Source organism: Apium graveolens, chromosome 7 (assembly GCF_009905375.1).
Source record: "Apium graveolens cultivar Ventura chromosome 7, ASM990537v1, whole genome shotgun sequence".
In the NCBI taxonomy this organism is placed as follows: domain Eukaryota; kingdom Viridiplantae; phylum Streptophyta; class Magnoliopsida; order Apiales; family Apiaceae; genus Apium; species Apium graveolens.
Window position 1 is genome coordinate 137,577,882 of NC_133653.1, and position 14,169 is coordinate 137,592,050.

A 14,169-nucleotide genomic window follows, 5' to 3' on the forward strand; every position below is an offset into this window, starting at 1 on the left:
ACAAGTCAAGTTCTGATGTTATGAATACTCAAAGACTGAAGTCAAGTGCTGATAAACAAAGTCTGATGTCAAGTTCTGATATTCTGATTCAGTCAGGATCTGAAGACTCTCAGAAGTTTTTGCAAACTCTGAATTTAAGGGGAGGCAAACTATTGTTTATTACAAAAATCCTAAAATCCAGACATTTGATGAGGAGATAGCTAGAAGATTATTTCTGAAACACAATCCAGGAATGGATTTAGAAACTCTCAAGGAGGAAGAAGCTAGATTTGCTGCTGAGAAGACAAATCTTAAGTCTAAAGCTTCTGATGCAAAGAAACCTCCAAGGCCTAAGGAAAAAGGCATTGTGATCAAGGAAAAGTCAAATTATGAAACTTCAAAGTTCAAGACTAGATCACAGACTGAGAGTGATCCCAAAGACAAAGGGAAAGGAAAAGTTGATGAACCAACCAAGCCACTAGACTTGAAAACTTCTCAAGATATGATGAAACCAGTGTGCAAACTGGTTCAAGTAACTGATGATAATCTTGTTGAAGATGAAACTGTTCAAATTCTGAAAAGAAGAAAGATAATTGAAGAATCTAAAACAACCTCTGATACTGCTTAAGTTGTTGTTCAGAATAAAGGACAACAAGGTACAGAAGAAATAACAAATTCTGATCAAACTATCAAGACATCAACTACTAACAATGCTCAAGTTGATTTGAAGAAAATGATAATTGCTGATAAGAAGAAGCTGTTATGGAAGACTACTCCAGTTGAACCAAAATCCAATCTCATGATTAATCAACTCACTACATTTGGGTTGAGAGCCAAGCGACCTAGAGATAGAGCTTGATTAGGTTCTGACAAAGAGAATATTCAAACAGGAGTAGAGGTTACTCTAAGAGATCCTTTCATGTTGACAGACAAACCATATGAACAAATCAAACAAAGGCACCTTGACAAGGTGTTGTCTACTCAAATTATGATAGATGCTCATGACAAAGAGAATCTAAAAGAGAAATTGATCTTATTTCTCAATGATGGAAGGACTTCTAGATTAGCTGATACTGATGTACTAAAGAAGTCTGTCAGAGAGTTTTAACATATTCACTATCTTCTGGAAGTAAAATCTGATGTTACAAGAAGATGATCAGAATACATTTTGAAGGCTATAAGAGATCTATTCAAAATCTCTGGTACAAAGACTTCTCATTACAGTCCAATGATTACTGAAGGTGATGGAAGATAAATTCCTATGTTGAAGAATTCTGCTAAGGTGGAAGTTATTCTGAAAGGAAGATGCTTATGTTATAATGAAAACTCTTCACATCCTAAGGTTATCAGACTTGGTGATGCACTTGAAAGAACATCAATTCAAGCTCTCAGAACAACCATTTATCAAATTGGTGATAGTAAAGAAGAAGAACTGATGCAGGTCAAAGCACAGTTAGCTGAAGTTCTGAGGAAAGCTGAAGAAAATCTGATAAATGATTTTGTTAAGAATCATTATTGCATTTGAACTTAAATGTTTTTGACATCATCAAATCTATTAACTTGTACATTCTTGCATAATTTACAAGTTGGGGGAGATTGTTAGATATATTTGAGATGTCATGTCTAATATGTTTCATGTTTAGTTTTCAAATCTTAACAAACAGGAAATGTCAGTTCTTACTGGAATCAGGACTTACTGGAAGTCAGGACTTAAGGATATCAAGACTTAGATTATCAGAAGATAATATCAGAAGATGGATATCAGAACTTAAGTACTGGAGGACTAACAGTAAAAGAAGGATGCTGATTTACAGGAAAGAAGATCGAGACTAATATAGAAGAAGATATGCATGGAAAGAGTTAGAGGACTAGAAGAATTATATAAGATATCTGATTGATATATTTTAGGAGACATAATTATATTCCATATCAATTAGAAGTTATCTTGTAATTGTGTGTCTATATAAACACAGACATAGGTTTACACTATGTGTGTTACGATCATCGAGAAGATCATAAATTGTAACCTAGCAGCTCTCGTGATATTTGTTCATCACTGAAAGAGGACAGTTCCATTGTAACAGAGTTTATTATATCAAATACATCAATTTTCTATTACTTGTGTTCTAAATCGATTTGATTATATTCTATATTGTATTAAACCCCCTTCTACAATATTGTGTGACCTAACAAACTACCTTTGGCGATTAATAAACTATTCCAAATTCCTTTATTTCGTGCTATCAATAATTCCTCATTTAAGAAAATATGCATTTCAAACTCCTTCAATCTATCGTCAGATTTTAGGTAGAAAGATATTGTTGTTAATCTCAAGTGATATGAAGGGTATCCGATTTATAATCCCTCACTGCCAAGAATTATAAACTATAGTTTACTCGTATAGTATTAGAATACATCCTTGTCCTTTGTAAGAGTCATCAGTCTCAATTATCATATTTCTAATTCCATGAAGTAAAATAAATACTAGTACATAAATCAATCTCGTATTGTCTCTTGAAAACTTTTCTCACACTCAGTGGTCCTTCCGATTTTCTGATTATTCACCATCAGTTAGGTTAAGGGTGTGGCTATCTTAGAAAAATATTATTAAAAAGAACTTTTCTCTTTCTTTGACATCTTAATCTGGTCGTTTATACTTTGTCAGTACTTCTTCTTTTGTCGGGTCTGGAAAAATTCTTTCACTACTCACAAACTATTGAATAAATACCATTTATGAACCAAATTTTGAAATATTATATACAACTTTTCTCTTTTCAAGGTTCCTAAGGTGTTATACATATCTTTCATGGAATTTTGAATTTATCATTGTGTCCTTAACATATACAGTCACAACTTGTCCAGATACTTTTTAGAGTGCCCCATTTATTGGATCAATGAACACGCTTGAACTTAGTTAATCAAAAGGACATCACCAAAATTCATGATGTATGTATCTTGTCCTTAGGGTAGTCTTTGGAACAACTTCTAAGTTTATCTTTAAGCAATGGTAAACTGATAATTTAGCGGAAATAACCAACTCTCTTTCCTCTAACAAATCCTTAATCCTTTGAAGTGGACACTTGCATTTAACTTTCCCAATTTTTTATGAATACTCCATCTCAAATATTTATCCTTCTTCTTTGCAAATAGGACTATTGCTTCTTTGGGGAATAATCTAAACTTAGTTAATCCTTTGTCAAATATTTCTAGTATCTGGATTGCCAACCACTTTACTTCTGATGTGTGTCATTCAATACAACTTTCTAAAATGGTTACTATTACTAGGCAATATCTAAGGGAAAATTAATTCTCCCTCAAGTGGTAATCCTTGTAATTCATTAGGAAATACATTCTTAAACTTATCGGTCACATAAATTTCCTCCAATTTAGGTACTTGACTTCCCCCCTTTTTATACTTACAACATATACTCATTAAACCTAACACCATTGGGATAATAATCCTTCAGTCTGAATCACTGCTAAAAGTTCTTTTGTCTAATAATGTCCATGTAACAACACTATTATTCTTATAGGTTTCAAACATTAGTTAATCTAAGCATCATAGCTATATGACCGAATCATTCTTCATATTTCATAGGATTCTTCTAACTTAACCAAGTAAAATTAGCATCAACTAACTGTCCTTGTATCTCTATTCCACACACTCCATCAACTGAAAAAGGCTTCCTGATTCAAAATTTCTATTATCATAACCTCATCAAGTGTACTCAATTTCTTCCCAATTCATTCTCATTATAGTTTTTTGAGTACCGAAATCAATCAATACATATGCATTATCAAAGTCTACTAAAAGTGTACATTCAATTACATCCTTGTCATCTCTCTCACAACCATGTTGAAAGTACAAGCGGTTTTTTTAATTGGTGTCATTATTTCTGTTTTGGAATGCTACAAGCCTCGATCCTGGATTCTCTCTTAAAGTTTTATTGCACTCATATGCATAATGGTTTTTCTTTGCATCATACCAACAAATAATTATAACATGTGGTAATCTCTTAATGGCGTTGTCCTCGATTCTTCTTCCTGAAAGTCTTACACTCTTGTAGTGGGGTCTCTTTGAATTTAACTTATTGTCTTAAATCACCTAATACATTAGGTTCATCTCTCGGACATTCTTACGTTCAAATCTCCAGTTCTTACTTATTTTATCGTCTCGTCTTACAACACCTTCTTTCCATCTTAATTTTACATTATTACCTTAAAATTTTCTTCTTAACTCTGAAGACTTTCACTCTTTACCATCGGTCTTTGGAACATAATTGGCTCCATCTTTTCATAATAGCTACTTCTAGAACTAAGGGTAAATATCATATAATTTCTTAAAATATTATCTCAATTCAGAATCATAATTTCAATTATTACTAGAATGTTTCACTCTTTCTTTATCAGTATACACATGACAAACCTAGAAAGCTCACAAAACTTACTCATACCTTGTAACATTCATGATTTCTATGCCTCACATCTATAACTAAAGCTCCACCTGAGTTTTTTAATACCTTATAATGTACTTCCTTAAAAGCATTATTGTGAACCTAATCCTTGGTGCGGTCGCTTTCCCTTTCATAGTTATTTTGTCTTTCAGCCATTCTTTTGTCTCACCTTTCAGTATATAAGCGACAAAATTATGTTATTATTCTCTTCTTTCTAATTATACCAAAAGTATTCCTTTATTCCCTTAGATTAACTTTATCTTCAACGTGGTCAATGGTCCTATTGAACTCAGAAGGATTCAATAATTAGAAAAGACTTATAAAGCATAGTAGATTAGTTATGTCTCTCTAAGGGGCCTTTCTTATATATTTCAAGGGTTCTGAGTATTTTCCATAGAATCCTTAACATCAATTCAGATTTCAAAGATATTCTAATTCTTAATTAAAATATAAAATTGTCCTTTGCTTCTAATTCTCTTGTTGAAGTTGGGTGTTATCATTTTTCTTCCACCTCTAGTGAAGATTAAGGGTCCTTTCGGGATCTCTTCTATCTCTCTAATAATATTCAAGATATTAGGTTCGATCAGACTTAACCAATATAATCTGGCAATACCGGGAAAATTTGGATTATATCCCAAATATGAAATCAACGTAGGCTCACAATATCTTTTTGAACTTGTCATGCTGAAAAGATCTTTTCATAATCCAAGTTTGAAATCGGCTAGAAGACATTCTTTAAAAAAAATGACTGATTAAATCTTTTTAGGTCCTTGAGTGGTGAAGAAAACATTTTGGTAAAGTCTTTATAAAACAAGTATTTGAAGTTATGAAAATATTTGGGATGATTTTTGTAAAACAAGTATTCTAATCAGTTTGGATTTGAAAGAATTTTTAATGGATAGGTTTCCTTAAAAAATATGTTTAAGAGATTTCTTTATAAAGAAAGTTTGCTGACGTGGTTAAAAGATAATTATTAAAATGGCGGGGTTTAGAAAATTCGGGGGTTGACGTAGCTTGGTTTTAACAGAAAATATAGTTTAAATGTTTGATACAACTCTATGTTATCTCTTCTATAGACAAGTCCAATAAGATATCATGTGAGAGATAGTGTAACTATAATGACAACTAGTGGTGGTACAATCATAAACTTTATTAACACCAAGCAGTCTCAATTAAGTCAATATCATTATACTCATTGGGGTCAATATTTAATATCGGCCATTACGGAATCCATATTCAGAATAGATGATCTAATAGTTTGGAATATTATGTACCGGACCCATCCGTCTAATCAACATAATAAATATTAATGGCAAATATCTCGTTTCCTTATCTAGTCCAACGCATGATCCAATATAGACCCAAAATACGTTACACTACCTATATATAGAAGTCTATAATCCATCAATATTCATTCCCGACTCAATATATACTTGTGTCAACCTTTTCGGATTTATTCACTAACTAATTGAATATGGATGTACAATATAGATAATGTTGTTCCTAATAGATCAAACCAACTTATTCTCAAAATTCATCATTACTCATTATGAATCAAACAACTCTTTTTTTTCTTTAATGCAGTATTCAGTCAGTAGCAAGGTCGTAACAATTCTAAACAAAACTTATAGATATGGGATGCATCCTTGTACTTAGCATACTCAATCTGAATCTCTAAAGAAGGTTCTTATATACTATCACTGACACGGGATCTTTGTCATTCTAACCATTTTTGAAGAGATCGAAAGAATTGTTATAGTGAATCCCTCTAGAAGAAAAATAACTTAGGCATAATGGTTATCAAAGAGGTTTTATAATTGCAGGTGTCTCTTTAACTGGTGCAATATCATAATCCAATACGGTTTGGGCTGCTACAAAATTTTAAAACAAAAGTTTGGGTTAGGTTGTTATATGTCTCATAGGTCGCTGCCATCAAATCTTGTATTCTTATTTCATAAGATGTCTGTCTATTCATGTTCGAAACTTAGATACGATCCGGTGAAAATCTTAAAGCATTGACTTGTTCAGCCTTAACACAAGCTAAAATATTAAAGGTGGTGTCTATTTTAGTCATCATGAATGGTTTGCCTATACTTAAGGCATGCGTCTTTGGCATCTCAGGTGAAACTACTTGCCACAATTGGCACTATATAATCCTTTTTTCTCACCACGAGTTGGAGTTAAAAGAGATCTTCCGCTCTATCATAATGCCAAATCATCTTTAACGAAGACAATTTAGGTGTCAAAGGTTCTTCAACTAACTAATTCTTAAACAGAGATGTTACATACTATTATATAAATTCAGCGTAATGAACCACATGCTCATCCTATGATGAAGACTCTATTCAGTCAATAATCTTATATGAATACCTATTAGTATCTAGATCAACTAATCCTTGATAACAATATCCAAGGTCTTGTACTTATTTATAGAACTAGACCCTACAACTTCTCAATATAATCTAATCTCAGTCTTATCACGGATAACGTCACCATATAGTATTAATAGATACAACATAATATAACTCACTAAGTAAGGGTGATCAAATTATTTAACTCATAATTCACTTTCGTAATAGTAATATCAATATATACATACTCGTCAACTCTCACGTTATACTATATTCCTAGGGTTCACGTAATCCTAGAAATATATATAACTACAGCTCTGATACCAACTCTGTGACGCCCCCAAATCCGCCACCTTGTAAATCTAAGTCATCACGGTACCATCTGCTGAAACCTGTATTATTACAACACATTATATCATAAGATAATCTATAATGGACTATCACTTCACAGATCTCAGAATCGATTTCACACTCTCACATAATATACATCATAATAAAGTAAAAGTACCAACTGAAGTTGATTAATTCTAGTCTTGTTATAGCTCCGATAAAACTCGTAAGCGCAAGATCATCCATTGGGTAAGACGAAGCTAATAACTTTCAATCCTAATAAAGCTCTTTCCTTTTTATCCCTTTGCTGCTTTGAACGATTTTTCTCTTCATCTTTGACTGTGAAAAATATTCATAATAGCAAGGATGAGCATCTAAATGCTTAGCAAATTTATCCCGTGACACAACGATTTATAAAATATAATTTTAAATTGTTCAAAATAAAAGAGTGCCAAAACTATTTTAATATTTCAAACCGTAAGCAATTTCATATCAAAGTCATATTTAAGTTGCTATATAAGTAAATGAGAAGCAAACTCTTATATGGCACTTGATTCCAAAACGGTCACGAGAATAAACTGGTCATATTCCACCCTGGTACATCAGTGATGCGATCAACTACCATACTATACCATCCTCATGCGTGTCTTATGCTCACCCGATCACGGCTCATCGTAAGGACGCCTAACACACTTGCTAGCATTAAAAACGGGTTTCATCTAAAACCCACGGCCACACACGAGCCAATAATAAATAATATCCGCATCTCGGATAAATAATATGTTAGATATATTTGATAATGTCATGGATAATATGTTTTATGTTTAGCTTTCAGATCTTATGTGAACAGGATAAATCAGTACTTAACTGTTGATCAGTACTTATACTGGAAGTCAGGACTTAAGGATATCAGTACTTATATTATCAGGAGATAATCATCAGAAGATAGATATCAGAACTTAAGTGCTGAAGGACAATCAGATAAGGACAGTAGCTGATTAAAGGAAAGAAGATCGAGATAAACATAAGAAGAGATATGCATGAAGAAGGAATTCCGTGAAGAATGGAATACTTGGAAGAAAAGATATCTGATTGATATATTTTAGGAAGCAGAATTATATTTCATATCAATTAGCGATTATCTTGTAACTGTGTAGTATATAAACACAGGCATAGGGTTTACACTATAAGTGTTATCATTATCGAAGTTATTATTCTTTATAACCCTAGCAGCTCTCGTGATATTTGTTCATCACTGAGAGGTAACAGTTCCATACTGTAACAGAGTTTATTATTTCAATAAAGTTGTTTTTTGTTACTTAAGTTCTTAAAGTTCGATTTGAGTGTACTATACACTGTATTCACCCCCTCTACAGTGTGTGTGTGACCTAACAATTGGTATCAGAGCCTATCTGTTAACTTACATACAGTTAAAGATCCAAACACAATCATGTCGGACACAGAAACTCCAACTAAGCCTACCACAACTGAGGAACCACCAAAGACACTAATTCAGAGTCGGTATGAGACCATCAGAGTCCCCATACTGAGACCATCTGAATATCCCATATGTAAGGTAAGGATGACCATGTTCCTGGAAGCAACAGATCCAGAATACTTGGATAGAATCAAGGAAGGTCCTCACAAACCAACCAAACTCGCTGTTGCAGTTGCAGGTGAAGCAGCAATGACCGTACCAAAGGAGAAGAGTGATTATACTGTTGAAGACATAGCGTCAATTGCTAAGGATGCTAAGGTACGACACTTAGTGCATAGTGCCATTGATAATGTAATGTCAAACAGGGTAATCAACTGCAAGACTGCTAAGGAGATATGGGATGCTCTGGAAACAAGATGTCAGGAAACTGACACAATTAAGAAGAACAGGAAGACAATACTCACTCAAGAGTATGAACACTTTGACTCAAAGACTAATGAGTCATTGAATGATTTATATGATAGATTTGTCAACCTTTTGAATGATTTGTCATTGGTTGATAAAGAGTATGATCTTGAAGATTCAAACCTTAAATTCCTGTTAGCTCTTCCTGAATGCTGGGATTTGAAGGCAACGACAATAAGAGACAACTACAATCTTGATGAAACAACTCTTGACAAAATCTATGGAATGCTCAAGACTCATGAGCTGGAGATGGAACAAAGAAGCAAGAGGAAAGGAGGAAAGTCAAGGACAGTCGCTCTTAAGGCTGAAGAAGAATTCCCCAAGGCAGCTTCCTCAAATAAAGACAAGGGTAAAGCTCTTTTCATAAAGTCTGATACTGAGTCAACAAGTTCTGAGAGTGATGATGACTCAGATTCTGAAAGCTTGCCTGAGACCGATGCTGATGAGGAGATGATGAAGCTGTGTGCTCTTATGGTGAAAGGAATCACCAAGATTGCATACAGGAAGTTCAGGAAGGGAAAGAAGTTTTCCAGAAAAAGCATAAGTTCTGATAAGAAGAATTTCAGAAGATCTGAAGGCAGAGGAGGAAAGTCTGACAGAGGAGATTACACCAATGTTAAATGCTATAATTGTGGTGAGAAAGGCCACATATCTCCTGACTGCAAGAAGGTAAAGGGTGACAGAGGCAAGGCTCTTGTCACAAAGCAGAAAAGCTGGACAGACACTTCAGACTCTGAAAGTGAGGAGAACTATGCATTGATGGCAAATGCTGATAAAGAAAGTGCTGAGAGCAGTTCTTAAGCTGCTGAAATAAAGGTACCTCAGACTACTTATGCTTTTCATACTGATGATATTAATGAGTTGAGAAGATATCTTAAAACCATGTTTGTTAGTTATAGAGATCAAACCTTAACATGTGAAAGATTAACTTCTGAAAATCTTGCTTTTAAGAAAAGAAATGATTTCTTAGAAAAAGAGTTAGTTATATTCCATCAAACTCAGAAGGATAGAGATGATGCTTTTTATGTTAGGGATGAAGTGCTAAAAATGAATGAATCTCTAAAAACTGAGTTAGAAAAGGAAAGAGAGATAATCAGGACTTGGACTAACTCTGGCAGAACAACTCAAAAGTTGCTAGGTAGTGAAAATTGGAAAGAGGGCTTAGGTTATGGAGAGAATAAGAATGACAAAGGAACTGAAGAAATTAAGCCTGTTGTTAAGCAAAAGCTAAAGTTAAAACCTATTAAGTTTGTAACTGTAAAGTCTGATAATGAGAAATCAGAAGTTAAAGAGGAATTAACTTCTGACAAACTAAAACAGGAAAAGACAGCTGAAGTAAACATAGGCTTAATGACAAAGAAGCAGCTTAAGCATAAGCTGAAAGATGTCAAGAATGCAAACAAGGTAAAATCACCTAGGAAAAATAGGAATGGAAAGGAAGGTGTGAATAAAAGAAATGATTATAAACCTGTTCCTGATGCTCCTAGGAAAACATGTCATAACTGTGGAAGTTCTAACCATCTGGCTTCTTTTTGCAGGAAAAATAAGAATATTAACTCCTTACCTTCAAAATCAGGAGTTAAGAGTCAGTCAGTTAGATACAAACCATAAAATCCTTATTTTCATTGTGGTAGTTTATGGCATTCCATTTATACTTGTAAGGAATATCATAGTTTGTACTATGATTATTATCAAATAAAACCTTCTTTGATGAAAGTTTCCATTGTTCCTTCTAGTGTAAATTCTGATTCAAAGTCTGATAATGTAAATTCTGATAAGAAAAATGTTAACATAAACTCTGATGCTAAATCCGCTGCAAATGTTAACAAACTTAATAAGGCCAAAGGATCCAAGCAAGTCTGGGTCCTTAAAACTAATAATTAGTGGTCTTTGTGATTGCAGGGCAACAGGAAAAATATTCTAGTTCTGGACAGTGGATGTTCAGGACATATGACTGGAAATAAGGCCCTGCTATCAGACTTTGTGGAGAAAGCTGGCCCAAGTGTTTCTTATGGAGATGGCAACATTGGAAAAACATTGGGATATGGCAATATCAATCTTGGGAATTTCATCATTAAAGAAGTAGCTCTGGTCTCAGGACTTAAACACAACCTACTGAGTATAAGTCAAATCTGTGACAGAGGTTATCATGTTGATTTCTTTGAAGAACACTGTGAAGTTATGAGTAAATCTAAAGGTAAAGTTGTTCTGAAAGGATACAGACGTGGTAACATTTATTAAGCTAAGCTTTCAACAAGTACTGATGGCTCTGCAATCTGTCTGTTAAGTAGAGCATCAATTGAAGAAAGCTGGAATTGGCATAAGAAACTCTCTCATTTAAATTTCAACAATATAAATGAACTGGTCAAGAAAGATCTTGTGAGAGGATTGCCAAACACAGTATTTGCTCCTGATGGTCTTTGTGATTCATGTCAGAAAGCCAAACAAAGAAAATCTTCATTCAAGAGCAAGACTGAATTATCAATTCTTGAGCCTTATCATCTTATACATGTTGATCTATTTGGTCCAGTAAATGTCATGTCTATTGCAAAGAAGAAGTATGCGTTGGTCATAGTGGATGAGTTCACCAGATACACATGGGTATATTTCTTGCACACGAAAAGTGAAACTGCATCTATCTTGATTGATCATGTCAAACAGCTGGATAAAATGGTCACAGATTCTGTGAAAATTTTAAGGAGTGATAATGACACTGAGTTCAAGAATTTGATAATGGAAGAGTTCTGCAAAAGCCATGGAATAAAGCAGGAAATTTCTGCTCCTGGAACTCCACAGCAAAATGGAGTTGTTGAAAGGAAGAATAGAACTCTCGTTGAAGCTGCACGTACAATGTTTGAAGAAGCAAAGCTTCCAACCTATTTCTGGGCTGAAGCTGTGCAGACTGCTTGTTTTACTCAAAATGCAATACTCATTAACAAGCATGGAAAAACACCATATGAGATGGTGAAGAAAAAGAAGCCAAATCTGAAATATTTTCATGTATTTGGATGCAAGTGTTTTGTTCTCAAGACTCATCCTGAACAGCTATCAAAGTTTGATCTAAAAGCTGATGAAGGAATCTTTGTTGGATATCCACTTTCCACAAAAGCCTTCAGAGTCTATAATTTGAGAACAAAAGTGGTCATTGAATCTATCAATGTCTCTTTTGATGACAAGAAGATCACAGGTCTTAAAGATTTCATTGACCATGATCAGCTGAGATTTGAAAATGAAGACTCATATTCTGATACTGAAAATCCTGACAGTCTAAGTCGTGATACTGCAAACTCTGATGGATTAAACTCTGATGTTATTGAAACTGTGGTGACTACGTTAAATGAAGATGCCCCTATGCAAGGGGAGCATACTCAAAATCCAACCACATCTCAAGAAACATTCGAACATGCATCTGGCTCTTCAAGTTCTGATTCGTCAAGTTCTGATAAGCCAAGTTCTGATAGTACTGAAAATCTAAATACTGAAGAATCCAACTCAGAAAGCATAGTTTCAGGGGGAGCATCAGAAAATGGAGATAGCATGGATCATGGGGGAGCATCCAGTTCTAGAGAAAACCTTCCATCTGCAAGGAAGTGGACAAAATCACATACACCTGATTTGATAATTGGAAATCCTGATGCAGGTGTCAGAACTAGAACAGGTACTTCAAATGAGTGTCTTTACAATTCTTTTCTCTCTCATACTGAGCCAAAGAAAGTGGAAGAAGCTCTTCAAGATGCTGATTGGGTGCAAGCAATGCAGGAAGAGTTGAATGAATTTGAAAGAAACAAAGTCTGGACTCTAGTACCAAGACCAAAGAATAGATCTGTTGTTGGTACAAAGTGGGTATTCAGAAACAAAACTGACAGTGATGGCATAATTACAAGGAATAAGGCACGGCTGGTTGCAAAAGGATATTCTCAACAGGAGGGAATTGATTATGATGAAACATTTGCACCAGTTGCTAGGTTAGAAGCCATAAGGATATTTTTGGCTTATGCTGCTCACAAAAAGTTTACTGTCTTTCAAATGGATGTGAAAAGTGCTTTTCTCAATGGAGAATTGGAGGAAGAGGTATATGTTGAACAACCTCCAGGTCTTGTAGATACCAAACATCCAGATTATGTCTACAGACTTGACAAAGCACTTTATGGACTTAAGCAAGCTCCTAGAGCATGGTATGAGACTTTAGCTCAGTTTCTTCTAGAAAGTGGATTCAACAGAGGGACAATAGACAAAACACTGTTCTACCTCAACCATGGAAAGGACTTACTTCTGGTCCAGATTTATGTTGATGATATCATTTTTGGATCTATAAATGACAAACTTTGCAAGAAGTTTGTCAAACTTATGCAGTCAAGATATCAGATGAGTATGATGGGGGAACTTAGCTACTTTCTGGGCCTTCAAGTCAAGCAGAATGAGGAAGACACTTTTATTTGTCAAACCAAGTACACCAGAAACTTGCTAAAGAAATTTGGAATGCAAGATTTTTCAAGTGCATCCACTCCAATGGCCACTGCAACAAAACTGGATAAGGATACCGGTAAATCAGTAGATATTACTGACTACAGAGGTATGATTGGCTCTCTACTCTATCTAACTGCTAGTAGACCTGATATCATGTATGCTACCTGTCTTTGTGCAAGATTTCAAGCAGATCCAAGAGAACCTCACTTAACAGCTGTAAAAAGAATCTTTAAGTATCTTAAAGGAACAGCTGCTCTGGGATTATGGTATCCTAGAGAATCAGATTTTAAACTAATAGGTTACTCAGATGCAGATTTTGCAGGTTGCAAAATTGACAGGAAAAGCACAAGTGGAAGCTGCCAATTTCTTGGAGGCAGATTGGTTTCTTGGTACAGCAAGAAACAAAAGTCAATTTTCACATCAACTGCAGAAGCAGAGTATATTGCTGCAGGAAGCTGTTGTGCACAGATTCTTTGGATGAAGAATCAGTTACTGGATTATGGGTTAACATATTTCAAAATCCCTATTTACTGTGATAATCAAAGTGCTATTGCTATGACAGGTAATCCAGTTCAACACTCAATGACAAAGCACATCAGCATCAGGTACCACTTCATCAGGGAACATGTGGATGAAGGTACAGTGGAATTGCATTTTGTTCCCACAGATCAACAGTTGGCAGATA